The sequence below is a fragment of the Triturus cristatus genome, chromosome 11 (assembly GCF_964204655.1).
Source record: "Triturus cristatus chromosome 11, aTriCri1.1, whole genome shotgun sequence".
NCBI classification, from domain to species: Eukaryota; Metazoa; Chordata; class Amphibia; order Caudata; family Salamandridae; genus Triturus; species Triturus cristatus.
The window spans coordinates 62,868,362-62,884,409 of NC_140594.1; the positions used below are offsets into that span (position 1 = coordinate 62,868,362).

Consider the following 16,048-nt stretch of genomic DNA (forward strand, 5'->3'; position numbering starts at 1 on the left):
GTAGTATGGCATTCCACTTTGCTAACGCAGACGCATCTCCAGCAGTTACCTCCCCCTGCGATGCCTGATGGAGTCTAGTGACCAGCTTGGCTCTGGATGTGGTGGTGTAGATAAGTTGTAGCGCTACTAGTGCCGGTGGCTCTGTAGGAAATTGTGGATAATGTGCACGCATAGCGGAGCGCAGTCTAGTGTAGACAAAGAGGTGCATGGCGGTGACAGTACCCCGAGCGTGTATATTATCTGCAGTTATAAATTGACCTCCAGGGAATATATTCTCCATTGTGGACAGCTCCATATCTTTGAGGGTCTTTAATGTGCCAGTTTCCCCAGTAACAGAGTTCTGAGTGATGCAGCAGCGGCATACTAGGCGCGTACAATGGTAACTTCTGCGCTCGCTTGCCCAGTTCATGCCAAGCCCTAGATGTGGTTTGTACAGTGTCAAACTCCCCTTTTTCGAAGACCGTATGTCTGTTGACAATCATGGCTTGAAGCGGTATTGGGTGCACAGCACCCGCCTCCACTGCCACATGGGGGATGTATGCTGGGTCATGCTGCCAATAGTAAGCATAATGCGCCTGCGCGCAGAGATAGTAAATATGAAAGTCAGGCGCAGCGAACCCCCTCTGTTCATAAGGAAGGGTAAGGATCTCCCACTTAAGGCAAGATTTTTTCCCACCCCAGGCTAGTGTGATCAAAAGGGAACGCAGCTGGTCAAAAAAGTGTTGCGTTAAATATACAGGAACGTTTAAAAAAAGATACAAAAAGCGCGGAAGGACCACCATCTTCATCAGCGCTATTCGGTCCGTAAAGGACAGCGGTAGCTTGATCCAATGACGTACTTGCCCCTCCAGTCGCGTGACGGCAGTGCCAAAGTTGGATTGTAGGACAGCCTGCGGATCCCTGTGGAGCCATATTCCCAAGTATTTTACAGTGTCTGTAACCCAGGATAAGGGGTAGTCCATGTCGAATTGCCGGGTACAATCCGTGAGGGGCAACACAATCTATTTAGACCAGTTGATGCCCAGTCCTGAGAATCGTTCAAACCGGACGGGCTCCCGTATGAGCTGTGCAAGGTATCGTGCAGGTTCACGAACGTACAGCACCATGTCATCCGCGTACATGGAGACTGCAAGGGGACGTTGTAAAAAGCACAACGTGGTTTGAGCATGACGCTGCCCGAGAATTCAAGCTAATGGTTTAAGGACGAGAGCAAATAACAATGGCGGCAACGGGCACCCTTGTGTGTCACGCTGTAACTGAATTTCCTCCGATAATTGCCCGTTAATTCTGACCCGTGCTATAGGATTGGTATATAACAATTTTATAAAATTAGTAAAGTTAAAGGGGACACCCATGCGATGTAGAATGGTTAACATATAGAACCAGGAGATTGAGTCGAAAGCTTTGGCAGCGTCGAGGAGCACCGCCACCGCCGGTAGAGTGGGCGCCAGCACATGCATCACAGCAAATAGCGTACGCAAGTTGTGTGATGTAGATCGGGTTGGGAAGAACCCCGATCGGTCAGGAAGCACCATAACGGGAAGAAGTAATTGCAGCCTGGTTGCCAAGACCTATCATAATATTTTTATGTCTGTGTTGATTAGGGATAAGGGTCTATAAGAGTCGCATCTATCCGGCGGTTTCAAGAGCGTGACGACTAGAGCCGCGCGCAGGGTTGGTGGCAAACATTAATTCTCGTATGCCTCCTCGTATAGTTGAAGGAGGCATGGGGCCAGTTGATCGATATATTCTTTGTAAAACTCAGCTGGCAGCCATCAGTGCCCGCAGCCTTCCCGTTGGGCAAAGCCATAATGGCATCCCGCACTTCGCCCAACGTGAGTGGATGCATCAAAAACTCTTGTTGCCCTCTCGATAGCCATACCAAGGCAATATCGTCCAGATATTGTTCGAGCTCTGCCACACCTGCAGTCGGGCGGTGAGCATACATCTCGGTGTAATAATCCGCAAATGTTTGCAGTATAGTGAGTGTGTCATAATGCGTGCCATCATCTGCGAGGATCGACTGCACCATGTACGCTTTAGAATGAGGTTCCAGTATGCGGTTAGCTAACGCCCTCCCCGGGCAGGCTCCTTCCCCAGAATAGCGCACTTTGCATCTGCGTGATAGATGGTTGATCTCTTGATCAGCCGTTTTGTTATATTCTATGATTGTCCCTTTGATAAGCGCTAGCGTAGCAGGATCAGCCTGGTCGTTGTATTTGCGTTCTAAGTCCTGCAGTTTGCGCTCCAAGGCTGCCATGGTGCGAAGCAAAGATTTTAGAACCCCGGCTTGAAGACCAATACATGCCCTCCCTAATCGGGACCTTGAAGGCCTCCCATAGCACCTCCATAGTTTGGACAGACCCAGTATTAAGTGAAAAGTAGTCAGATATGGCCTCACGAATTCCCTCTCGAAAAACTTGATCTAACAACAAGGACAATTGCAGTCGCCATTGAAAGGAGGGGGGGGTAGTGAGATGGTAGCAGCATGCTAAGAACCACTGGGGAATGATCCAACAATGTTCTAGGCAAGTGGTTGATCTGTGTAGTCCATGCGCAGACTTCCTGCATGCCCAGCCAGTAGTCAATGCGCGACCAGGACTGCCGCGCGTATGAATGACATGTACCCTCTCTAGTGTTTGGGTGCCTCAATCTCCAAATATCAGTGAGGCCCAAGGACCACATGCCATCATGCACTGATATAGCAGCTCTCCAGGGTGGGGGATCTCCCGCAGTCACCCGATCCACTGTAGGATCCCAAACCACATTAAAATCGCCCCCACATATAATAGCGGAGGAAGACAGCTTACTGAGTTTACGGCATAGCGTGTCAAAAAAGGCAGGATCATCGACATTAGGTCCATACAGGTTCACGATGGTCAGCCGCTTGTGATAAAGCGTACCCTGCACTATAATATATCGCCCTTCCTCATCTTCGTCTACATGGGTGGGCTCAAAGGGAGTACCTTTCTTTACTAGAATCATAACTCCTCGCGCAGATGAGGAATATGAGGAAGTCAACCGTACCCCGGCCCATTTAGTGGCCACATGCGAGACTGCCCGTTTAGTAAGATGCGTCTCCTGCAACAGGGCAATGTGGATATGGTGCCGATCGAGATAAGATAACACCGGTCGTACTTTTTTAGCATTATTAAGCCCTCTCACGTTCCAATTCACCCAAGAGATTATGGAGCGTTTAGAGTCAGCCATGACTGTTAAGTCTGATAAGAAAAGTCTGCATCATTTTCTAGAAAATACATGTAATACAATTCAAAGCCTGCCAGCCTGCCATAATCAATGCTATCATAGGAAACAAGCATTTGCAATGCAACAGGTCTCGCATCAGTTAGAGTTCTTGGCATTGTAATTATAATTGTGTTTTATTGAACTCTCAATACTCCCCTGAGGTTCTGCTTGAATTCAACAAATATTGTTATATCTTCTGCTTTGACAACAGCAGGAAAATGTTCTACCTGTCTATAGTGGCATGTCATTTTGCTGAGGTGCTTGGGAACTCTGGCTCAGTATGTTTCCAGGTTCTAAGCAGTTTTTGTTGCAAAGTTAAACTCTGATCATTTTCAATGACTGAAATGATGGTGGTGTGCGACTCATGTGCTGCAATCCTACAAGGACTAGTCAGGTGGCTAGGTTAACGACTGGTTCAAATTGTCTCATTGTCTTCTTGGGTGACCTTGTTACATACTGATTAAATAGTCCGTCCAAGACACCACCAGCGTCTGGACTAGGTTTGTCTTGAACTGCTACCCCTCTGGTCAGGGTAGTGTCCAGGACACAAGATGGTTCACAATGACTGTGTGATTTGCAACTAATAGTATAGTCTGGGATTGCTTCCTCTTGCAGTGCGGAGAATTGCCTGTTCCTTACTATACTATAGAGTACTGATTAAGTCAATATTAAGGACAGTTATGCATGGTGTGCTTCAAGTGCCTAGAAATGGAATAAACCATCAAGTGAAATCTAAGCAGATTGATATCTGAAACAGAGGTCTGCAGAAAAGTTCAGACTTCTAGGCCTTATTGTAAATGGATTGACTCACAAACTACTGAACAGAGCAAACAGATGAAGGTAGACGGATGCAGAATGCAGACATCCACCAATCGAACTGGGTATCAGAGTAACCAGCACAGTGATGCGCGTGATACTTAGCATTGCCAATCTCAAGTGGTCATTTAGTGATGCGACTTGACTTGCTCTGAAAAAAGATATTTGATGAGGATGATGATGACTTGCTCGGAATGGCTATGTTAAAGGCAGAAGAAAATGAGCCCGTGGGCGTATATCGACATTTAGAACAAATATCCGACTTTTCGGGAATTTACAGAGGATTCCAGGACTACTTCTGGGAAGGTGTGCCTATCCCAGGCCTAGCTCTGAAATCGATTTATGAATCCCAAACTTTATAACATGCCAAGGCATTTTATCATGTGTAACTGTGCATGGGGTACATGTACATAAGCACAAATACCTTGCAGTAGTGCAACTGTATTACTTTTTCCTTGAAACCGTTCATTTATTAGCATCATTTAGTGTGCGCCATGCAGCCTTCCTCTACAACGGTAATAAACGCTACCATGACAGGAACGTGGGATGTATTTGAACTTTGTTTGCATTTGGAAATTTATTGCCATATTACCTTTCCCGTGCCCTGCTAATATTTACAAACCAATCATGTGTGTTGTTTTTCTCATCTAGTGGGCGTCTATGCGACACTTCAGTACGATACCACCAAGTTGACAGTTATGGATCATGTACATACCATATTCGGTTATTGTCATTGGGAAAGCAGCGGTGGTTGAAATACGGCATTCAGAACCATGGAATCGTACTGGTGAATTAATTATGTTATATAACTAGAAGTGACGCCGACAGTAACGCCATTGTCATGAATTGCAGATTTTTAAGCAATAAAGAGCTTAAAAGACTATTTTAACAAAATAGATAATGAGGCACAGACTGTGTATTTACCCAACTCAATATAACTGACTTTATAAATGAAAGAATTAATTGTCCTTTGGAAATGCGAACGTCTGTCTGTCTAACCTACAGATTACTTACAGATAACTGCAGCTGCGCGCCGCTCTCAGGTCCCGATTGGGACTGGGGAGTTTCCTGTTTAAGGACTGCTGTTTGAAGCACCCCATCAGCTCACAGCACCTCGAATCTGCGGTTTGTTATCAGCTACATCACCCACGAGCAGGTGTCAGATGCACAGTGAAACACACCGTCACACACACTTGGAAATAGACTCACAAAGGCACACCAGACGCATCTTACAGAGGAACTCACACCCACTCACATGGTACAGACGGAAACACACCTCATGCAGGAACACACAACGAACCATCACCACGCACATGAATACAACTCACAGAAGCACAGAGAACCACACACCCCTTATACCACTTACACACATGCACGCACACCCTCCCATGCAGGAGAGCGCCGGCACACGTATACAGACATCACACACAGAGGAAAATAAACAGTCCTACAAAGCACAAAAACCACACACACCACATAACTATACCACACACACACTGCTGCAGGTCTGCAAGCACACACAGACAGCCACATCACGCAGACACACTGTACCTAAGTTCCAGGCGTTGTATCGCAGAAGGTACTCACGGGGGCGCAGTAGAGTCTGGCGTCCCTCCAGGGCGGGCCCTGCACCACCCCGGGCCAGTAGATGGGCGTCCTTCCCGGCAGCTCAGCCAGGGGCTTGGGATAGCGGGCCACAGCACCAACGAGACTGAAGTAGAGGCCGGAGGGTGGCGGCGGGGGGCCGAGGCTGGCGAAGCGGGGCAGGCCAGTCAGCAGCCCCCCGGGGCCGGTGCCCCCCCGGGCTCAGGGCAGACAGACAGGAGAGCGCAGGGCGGCTCAGGATGTCGTTTAAAGTGCGGCGTGTCTGCCGGTTGCTGCAGTGAGTGGTGCGGGGACCCGTGTTTGATGGGCCCCGGTGCGGCGAGGGGCAGGCGGTACTGGAGGCAGGCGACAAGGAGGAGGGCGACGGGCTGCCAAGGCAGCGGGTAGGCCGGGTAGAGAGGAGTCTTCATCTCGGCGAGGCTGTGGAGGGCGGCCAGGGGAGGGCTGCCCAGGAGGAAGGCGCTCTGATCATATCGAACATTGCCTGCGTGACCCTCATATTAAAGCTCTTCAAAAGCTGGAAGCGAGCAGACTTCGATGACGTATTTGCTCGGCTTCTGCCAAAAGGTTTCTTGTCTTTATGAGGCCATGTGTTTGGCCCCATAAAGATAAAAAAGCTTTTGCGACGAACGTAATTCAGGCGAGTCTGTCCAAGTGGGACGGCTCAAAAAGCCAAGCAAATACGTCATGCACAGCTCTGTTCCAATGACTGGCCACCGTTTACCATAAACGGTGACGCCAGCCAATGGAACAGAGGGGCGGGGCTTAAAGCCCCTTACAGAAATCACCCGTTAACACTAAATCTTGCCAGCGAGACTGCGCATGCGCGCAGCCTACGCCAGGCGAGACCTAAAAAGTGTTCCCAAACAGAACCCCCCCCCCCACCCACTTCAGCATTGAAATCATGCCGTGAGTAAACCCCCCATGAAACAGAGCAATAAATGACCATTAACATCCATGAATCATGTTTCATGAAAAGGAAGAAAAAAAAAAAAAAAAAAAAAACCAGTAAACCTGCAGGGTCTCCAAAATGGGCCCAACCAAAAAACGCAACCTTTTGGGGAATTCCCGTACTGTGGGTCGCTAGCAGCCCCCGGCCCCCCGTGTAAACAGGGTGAGTTGGGATAAGTATATATAGGCTATCCCGCCCACGACCTAGCGTCAATTAGCAAGGTTACATAGCAAAGAGCCCACATTGACATAAGGTCCATCATGAAGGTCTCCACCTGGCCAGAAACACAAAGTACATACAGTTACCATGCAGAAAAAAGTTCATATTAACTGAGAAGTCCTGCAAATGTCCATCAGAGTTCAGGAGCCACCCCACTTTCAGAGATAATTCCAACATAATAAATGCAATAACCCTACAGAGCAGGAACGACATAACAACAAAATACAATACACAGTAGAAGTCTCACGTGTTCAGCCCTTAGAGTCGGAGTCCACACCCCTCTCTCGCAGCGTCTTCTGTCGCTCGATCCGATGCACATATTGAAGCACTTCTTTAGGTGTCAGGAAGATACGTGCCTTCCCATCATGTTAAATCCGTAGTCGGGCTGGGTAAAGCATTGCGTATTGAATGTGCAGCTTCTGAAGTTTCTTCTTGACCACATGGAATTCTCTGCAAGCCTGTTGCACAGCGACAGTGAAGTCGGGAAAGAGTTCCACCTTCATGCCTTGCTGGTCGAGTTTGCCTTTTTCCCTAGCCAGACGGAATGCTGTGTCCCAGTCCCGATATTTCAGAAGTCTGGCAATGTCCCGGTCCCGATATTTCAGAAGTCTGGCAATGATGGGACGAAGCGGGGCACCAGGGACTGGTCGAGCAGCTAATGAACGGTGAGCCCTTTCAACAATGAGCACCTTTGAGAAGTGTTCGGTTCCTAGCAAGGTAGTAAGCAGTGTTTCGACATACAACTCCATGGGCCCGATGTTAGTGGACTCCGAAATACCAGTTATTCGAAGATTAGTTCTGCGAGAGCGGGCTTCAATGTCCTCGTTCTTTGCTCTTATTACTGCCAGTAGTTTCTCCATGTTGGTACAGGATGTGCTGATGACCTCCACGCGATCCTCCGTGGTTGAGATGCACTGTTCTGCTTCCGCAATCTGTGACCCATGCTTGTCGATCCTGGACGCCATACTATCCATACGTAAGTTGAGGTGATCAATTTTGGTGTTGATAGACTGCAAACTATGTTGCATGGTTAGCATCAAACGCTCCAGCTTCGTAATCGATCAGGGTCAGCGTCCGAAGCATTTGGGGTCTGGGATGTAGGGAGCTTCCTGTCTTCAAAGTGCAACTTACTCTGCTGCTTGTCTGTCCGCCCCATGGTTAGCCGCTTTCACTTGCCAATTTAGTGGACTGAGGGAGTCACGTAGTAAGCAGAGCACAGGAGACAGGTCCATCCCAATGCGGATTGGAAACAGTGCGTGCCGCTGCGGCCTAGCGCTCTGTGCACTCCTAGCGCCAGCAGGTGAGTGAGATGTGGGCCGCAAGAGCAGGAAGCGTGGAAGATATGGCTGCGACAGTGGCGGATAAGCAGTAGAGGTACTAGGATTTGGCACTGCAGGAGGGTACTAACTGTAGTTCGTTCCCGATGTGGGACGAGCACTGCACACCGCCGCTAACAATACTATGCAGGTCGCAGCTCCCGCGGCAGCAACAGCCCGTCCAGCAACACCCTCAGCTCTTCAACGGTCGCAGTGTGGAAATGCACCATGCGGTGCCAAGAAGCAGCGAGGTCCGCAACCGACGGCAGGTGCTGTGCCGATATTCTGGCCAGAGAATCAATGGAGTTCACACAGTCCCGGTGTTAGCAATGGTGTCGTGCCGGTGTACCCGTAAAAGCCGCCGCCGACCATCATTCAAACAGAGATCCGCATGAAAATAGAACCGCGGCCGTTCCCAGGGAGGCCGCACCGCCGACACAGGGCGCGATAGCCACTCACACTGATGCCGCGATTCAGGGGATAGCCAACCACCGCCACCCAGCAGCTGCAGGTCGCACAGGGAAGTGTCACAGAGCTCCGAAAGGCTGTAGATTGATCAGTGCACCGGGGCGCATTGCTCGCAGGGCCGCCGTTCCCAAAGCCACCAACACGGATCACCGCCTCACAGCCTCGGCAGCAGGTAGGGGGGGAGTCGCACAGCGAGCGTCTCACCTCATCAGTCCGAGTAGCGAAATGGCGGCCGCCCAGTGTGTCACCGGATCGCCGGATAGCAGTGTATAGTCTTCCCGCAATGCGCCTCGGGCGGGCAGTAACCAGGCAGGTCGATATCGCCGGGTGGGCTCCGTGCAAGCAAATCACCGTACCCAAGAGTGAAGGTCAGCAACCCACGGTCTCCGGGGTCGCCATCTTGACTCCAGAAAGGTCCGACGGAGTTGGAGCTGTTAGGGGCGTTCGACAGTCCGCCTGAAGACCACAGAGCATTCCTCTTTGCGTCAGGGTTGATGACTGATCATTTTCAGCCGTGGATGGTGCCAAATGTGACGGATGATAGACTGATTGTATTCCCGACCAGCAGAGCAGCACTAAAATGCGGCCATCTTGTTTCAGGCTCGCTAGCGCCCCCACCTCTGCAGATAATTTAATACATGATCTGTACACTCCGAGCACTGTGGTGGTGTGTCCTGCGGATACTGTTAAGCACAGTCTTATGTGTACAGCTTTGAATTGAGATAACTAATTCACAGTTTTTAAGAGTAGTACCCTCAAGATCATTCAACAGCAACACCCCTTTGTCCAGTTCCAATGGAAATGTTGGGATGTTAATGAGATACAATGAGAACCCTGAGAAGCGAGCGGTTGGCTTTATCTTAAACACTACAAAACCACCATGGATGGAGATTAGAATAAAAGATGCAACATTTTAAATGCATGCCTAAATGTCGTGGGGCGAGAAGACGCCAAACAGAAAGTGGCTGGCAGAGCCAAAAACAGAACCATTTCTGGTTAAGTCCTCGTTTAACAAGGCAAACATATTCAGGGTCTTTTGTGTACTTAAATAAAAATGAAATATAGAGCTGCAGTTGGTTCTTACTGCAGAGGACGGTCATTAATTTCTAATCTGGAAATGAACCGCTGCTCTTCTGAAAATAACTGTGCTTGCTTATAAACCTAACACTACTATTTGACAGGTTTGCCGTTATATTGGTGATAAAATGCAGAAAACTAAAGAAGTGTCTTAAAACTGTGGACAAATTACCCTGTTCCAAGGTAAACTTTTTTTTGCATTATTTTAAACATTATACCCAACACAATTACCAGATGTAGGACATGAAGCTGCTTCGAGGTTTTGCCATAAAACGTCAGACACAGGCACGTACCTCATCCAACTAAGACTCCTGGGGTTATTATTTAAGCCCCTATTGATAACTTTGTGACATGTGCTATGTAAAATGTCCTTATTGTTACAGATGGTTCTTCCCTTGCTGGCATTTAATGTCAGAGGCAGGTGGAGGAGTTGGGAAGAGGCTGAAAAGCAGGTTCAACTGATTCCTGGTGGTTCGGCTGGTTCAATGAGCCTGTGACCCCAAGAAGCACTTGGGTATGTTTGGAGGCTTGAAAATAAGGCTGCCATTGGGGAAGGAGCCTGCACAGAGATGCTCTCTTGTTCAAATCGAGGGACAGAGACCCCAGGAGGGACGCTATCCTGACAGAAGGCATGCACCTGCTATTCCTTAAACACTTTGTGATGGTCCACAGAAAAGCCCCAGCAGAACGCTATCCCGACAAAAAGCATGCCCCTGCCATTCTGTAAACAGGTCCTGAAGGTTCATAGAAATGTCCCAAGAGGGACAGTCCCGCAGAACGCTATCCCGACAGAAAGCATTCGCCTGCCATTATGTAAACAGGTCCTGAAGGTCCATAGAAATGTCCCAAGAGGGACAGTCCAGCAGAATGCTATCCCGACGGTGGAGAGGTGTGGCTCACTGGTTAGAGGTGGCAGATCCGTAAGCAGAGAATCGGCCAGGGACCAGGGTTCAATTCCCGACGCGGCAGGGTCGTGGACCAGGGTCAAAACGGACTCGATAATTCTCGCCTCGGTACCTACTCTAACCAGGAACACACTCAGCAACTCTGGGCATTAAGCTTGCCTCATCTCTACAACGGCCCCCCACAGACGCTGGGGATGCCTGGTTTCACCTTGGAGATACCCAGAAAGGGACCATCTCACAGGGATAGCCAGGACGGGTTCCCCAGCGGTCTATAGCACCGGGACACTTCCGAGTAGCTGTGCGCTGTATAAATGAAAATAACATAACATAACATAACATAGAAATGTCCCAAGAGGGACAGTCCCGCAGAATGCTATCCCGACAGAAAGCATTCGCCTGCCATTATGTAAACAGGTCCTGAAGGTCCATAGAAATGTCCCAAGAGGGACAGTCCCGCAGAACGCTATCCCGACAGAAAGCATGCGCCTGCCATTCTGTAAACAGGTCCTGAAGGTCCATAGAAATGTCCCAAGAGGGACAGTCCCGCAGAACGCTATCCCGACAGAAAGCATGCGCCTGCCATTCTGCAAACAGGTCCTGAAGGTCCATAGAAATGTCCCAAGAGGGACAGTCCCGCAGAACGCTATCCCGACAGAAAGCATGCGCCTGCCATTCTGCAAACAGGTCCTGAAGTTCCACAGAAATGTCCCAAGAGGGACAGTCCAGCAGAACGCTATCCCGACAGAAAGCATGCGCCTGACATTCTGTAAACAAGTCCTAAAGGTCCACAGAAATGCCCCAACAGGGTCAGTTCAGAAGAACTCATATGAGGTCAGCAACCAGATGAATGCAAAACCCCCAGAAAGCAACCACTAGGCGTTTCAGATTAAACTTTGCAAAATGAGACAACAAAATAGTTGGCAATGATCACCTCACACCAGAGACTGAGATGCAGAGGTCTCGGAGGCAGGGGGATTCCTAAAGGCCAGTGACAGGGAGACTGTGCCATTAATGCTGAATAAAGATACACATTCCAGTGGGAAATACAAATAGAGATAAAAGCAAAATACAATGCCACAAAGTTCTAGGAAGGAGTGTACAGTGAAGAACCACAGGCAACGGATACAAAATAAAAGGAAGGAGCAGACACCTGGAAAGAAGAGCCAGGTCATACTGTTAGCAATATGATCTGGCACGGACAGAAGGAGAACCTTATACACCAACCCAGATACGAAGAAACAGACCACTTAGTATAAGGACTTGACCCACAAGAGCACAGACTACACAAGTGTTAAGAATGAGCACAGGCTTTGAATGCACAGAGGAACATTGCAGAGTCTGAATAAAGGCAACAGAGAACTGGTCAGCTTGAGATGCCATCAGAGACACATAACTGCTATGTAAAACTCTTGCAACACCCAAGGATAAGAAGGAGCTTTGGCAACATGACTAAAACCGTAAGGCATGTCAATAAAGCATTGCTGTATTTTACTGTTCTAGTGGAGGAACCTTTGTATTGTCGAAGACCCTTTGGAACAAACCTGGACCTTTAGAAACAAGGCCACACCTGCCCATGGGAAAGATGAACATCAACAAAAACACCTGTGTACTTTCTATAGCAGGGGATCAAGGTTCGAGTCTGTGCCGGCTCAACATCCTGTGATTTTGGGCAAATCACTTAATCTCCCCGTTCCTTTGGACAGCGCCTAGAGACCCTCACGGGTGATTAGCTGCAGTATACAAGTCCAAGTATTATTATAATTATGAAAATCGACCTCTGGAGGACAAAGGACTGTTTAAATAGAAAGGCATCAAGGCCAGGAAATCTCTTGACCTGCAGCAGCTGTGCTGCAAGCCACGCCTTCCTTGCAATTTAGTTCAACAGTGTAAGGTTCTTCAATAGCAAATGTTGTCGGGACATCCAGTAGCACTCAGGAACAGATGTGGCAAACACAGTCTAATGCCCTGTCTTTGGCACAAAGATTCCTGGATGGCTCTGAAGCACATTTAATAACATCAGAGGTAACAGCTGAATCAACAAATAATAGCACGTGACAAGCCACTTTTACACCTGACCGAGCATGGCTCATATCTACAGAACCTGTATGCCATGAAGCAGACATAATGCATTATCAGAAATGAAAAAATTGACCAATTATTAAATTACAAATGACTTGCAATCAGTACTTAATTTAAGCCAGTGTTTGCCGGTGTGGGGCCACCGACACAACCTTTTGAGGGCCCGTAACTTATTTATCCTCATCAGTCATTGACAGAGAGCAAGAATGGAATAAACAGAGGGGCGTGGCCAACTACCGAGCAAGATGGCTGCACACTAGAGCGGCTCCGATTGAATGCGCCTGTTAACATCAAAATCCGTACACTGATCCAATGAAAATGATGCCATAACTGCATGCAGAATCACCGGAACCCATTGGGAGTGACTTGATCGCGAAACTGGGTGAATCGAGCGTGGGAGATTGGGTGATCAGCTCGACTTCACTGAAGACAGGCCCAGCAACGCAGCCCGTGCAGTGGAGGAGGGGCGTTCGTGTGCCGGCGTGAACAACAGCGCAACGGAGGACGGCAGACAAGTAAAGTCGACTGAGCAGACATCCTCTGACCAGCCCAGAGAAGGTCCGGAAAGTGACAGCGCCGAGCACCCGCAAGCTAGCCATGCCCCAGGGCATCGGCGCAGGGGCTCGACGTGGCCAACAGCAGCCTGGTAAAAGAACAGAAATGCTCTGGACAACATCAGGCCGAGGCTGCGGTGGACGATGCACTGCGAGAGGCGCCAGTGAAACCCACCTGGCGGCTCCCAGGCTTGTGGGTGCCGCCTGATCGTGAGTTTCGGCCCACGCCTGGAGGTCCCTGGAAGTACGTCCATGAAAAAACTACGGAGCAGTAGCCGGACTCCACAGAAACAATATCCGTGCAGTAAGTGAGGCCTGGGGGGGGGGAGCAGCGACCTTGAGTGCCAGCTACTACCTACATGAACCATTCAATACCCCAAATGCGTTCCTGCTGAGCGACCCCGAGTGACTGTAGACAACCTGAGAGGCCGAATACCACTCCAGAGGAACGGAGCGCAGCTTTAATGTAAAGACGCTATTAGCCTTGGGCGAGGAACAATCTCACGCGGGGGTGCAGTAAGGCAGCAGACCCCAAAACTTTTTCATAAAAACACCCTGCACAGGCACTGTTAAAGCCTCCTGCGACTTGAAAGGGCCCTAAGACACTGGGGAATAACGGCTGACACCTGGAAGAATATGGCGAGCGGCTGAGAAGTGCCTAGCACTCATCAATATAGGCCCAGTAGGCGCAGGGAGTATGCATTCAGAGACAGAGGGCGATTGCCTATAACCAATACGGCGGAAGGACAAGGGGAGAGCATCGGAGCGTCTAGCAGAGACAACCAGCAATACCAGACAGGCCAACGAGAGCAAATTGGCAAGGGCAGGCTGCGGGGAGTGGCTGGTCGTGAACCACCAAACAGACGACCCCAGTGCCCATCGAGATCCAGGATGACTGGAGGAAGAAGTGGTAAATCAACCATGCAAGCCAAAATAGATCAATACGCCTGGCATAAAGGATCGGGCCCGCTGGAGAAAGAGGCGGATGAACCGCCAGGGACACAGCAAGCGACTGACAGCTCGTCAGAGCTGACCCTCCAAGACATAATGACGGCGATTACAACGGTAAGAACGTCATTGGAAACCAGAATCAACTCTGTCTCAACAGAGGTCTTTCTAATTCGGGCAGACATGCGAAACATGATCACTAGAATTAAAGAAGTGGAATCAACCACTGGTTCCCTAGTCAAAGACGCGTCAACCCTCAAAAGACAGATAACTGACCTTCAGGCCCGTAATGAAAAGATGGAAGCCCAGCTTGATGAGTATGAAGGGAGGTCAAGACGGAATAATGTTTGCATCCTTGGAGTGCCGGAGCGAGCATAGGGGCAGACAACGGACTTGTTTGTTGAAGAGCTGGTTGCGTTGCACCTGCAGCCCAAAAGACTATCAAAACCTTTCACGATTGAACGGGCGCACAGGGTGCCGGGAGGCAGACCTAAACTCAGAGCACCCCCAAGGCCCATAGTAGCCCGAGTTTTTAACTACCGAGACAGGGACCCCATATTGCAGATGGCTCGAATGGCGCCACCAGTCGAATTCAAAAATAACGACGCAGCTTCTTCGATGTTAAAAAGGCCCTGCGGGAGAAAGACATCAAATATGCAATGATCTTCCCTGCCAAGCTGCGTGTTGAAGTAGAAGGAAAAGTATGGTTCTTCAGCACTCTTGAGGAAGCATGGGACTGGCTCGAACGATGGCGCACAAGGGGGAAAAAAGAATCACCTTAGCCAACGAGACAGGCCGGGGCAGTCCCGACCGGAGCAAGGCGCAGGGGATACGTCTGGCGACAGCCTCCTGGCTGATGGCAGCAAAAAATAACTGAACTGTATCCTTTAACGTCACAGCAGAAGGTATCTTAGAGCCCCCCCTTCGGGCTTCGGCGGGACTCATCTCCTACAGTGGACATACAAGCATGGTTTAGCAAAGAGCATGAGATTGTTTAATGGAAGATACTGTGGAAGTAGTACAATGGAGAGAGGGATCAGGTCCCTGTTTTTTTTTTTTTTTTTAAACAGACACAGTTTTTCACTACTAATCGATGCTAAACGGGTGTGGGATTGGGCCACGTACCACAAGTTTTAGGAGTGGGCGATAGGCGCTCTGCAGAGTATGGGCGGTAGGATGTTCTAGTCCTGCCATGCAGGGAGGCTAGGATGGGTATCGGATCTACGGTTTGTTGGGGGAGGGATTCCTGTCACCAAGCAACTTTGCCATTGCAATGATGGAATGGATCAGTATGCAGCCAGAACTACATAGGGACAAGGAGGTGGGTAGGGGATGTTCGTTAAGTTTTGTATATAGTTCAGATGACACTAATATGAGACTACAAGAAGGGATTAGTAAGATTCTTGCACTTTGCACTGAGAAACAAGCGTTATGGGGTGCTGGACTGCTGGCCGCAGCAGAACAAGACTGCGGGAGGCCTGCGAGTATCACAGTGATTAGAAATGGGGCCACTGCTAAAACAAGGACTTGAACTATTGTCCTGTAACGTGAATGGGCTGGGCGACAAGCTAAAGAGAGGCATAGTATTGCAATAGATAAAACGACATTCACCAGACGCGATTTTACTCCAAGAGACACACTTAATGGGGAATGCATGCAAGGTACTGACCTGGTGGGGGTTTAAGCTGGTGCCACACTCTGCGTTTGGCTCTGGATCCCGGGCAGTGGGTATTATGGTACGGAAAAGCTTCCAGATGGCAACAGATCATACATGGACAGATAACCTGGGTAGATATGTGGCGACCTTGGGGAGGTGGGAAGGCTCTACATTAAACCAGCTTTCAAGGACCTGGGAGACCTCCT

At 49.3% G+C, this 16,048-nt stretch overlaps 1 protein-coding gene and 1 pseudogene across 2 annotated transcripts in view; both read right to left on the minus strand.

The window, feature by feature from the left end:
• GOLGA3 (golgin A3) overlaps positions 1 to 16,048 on the minus strand; it is a 163,872-nt gene that overhangs the window by 111,897 nt on the left and 35,927 nt on the right. The gene's annotated exons all lie outside the window — the stretch shown is intronic.
• LOC146783244 (homeobox protein Nkx-6.1 pseudogene) lies at positions 5,543 to 7,015 on the minus strand (annotated as a pseudogene).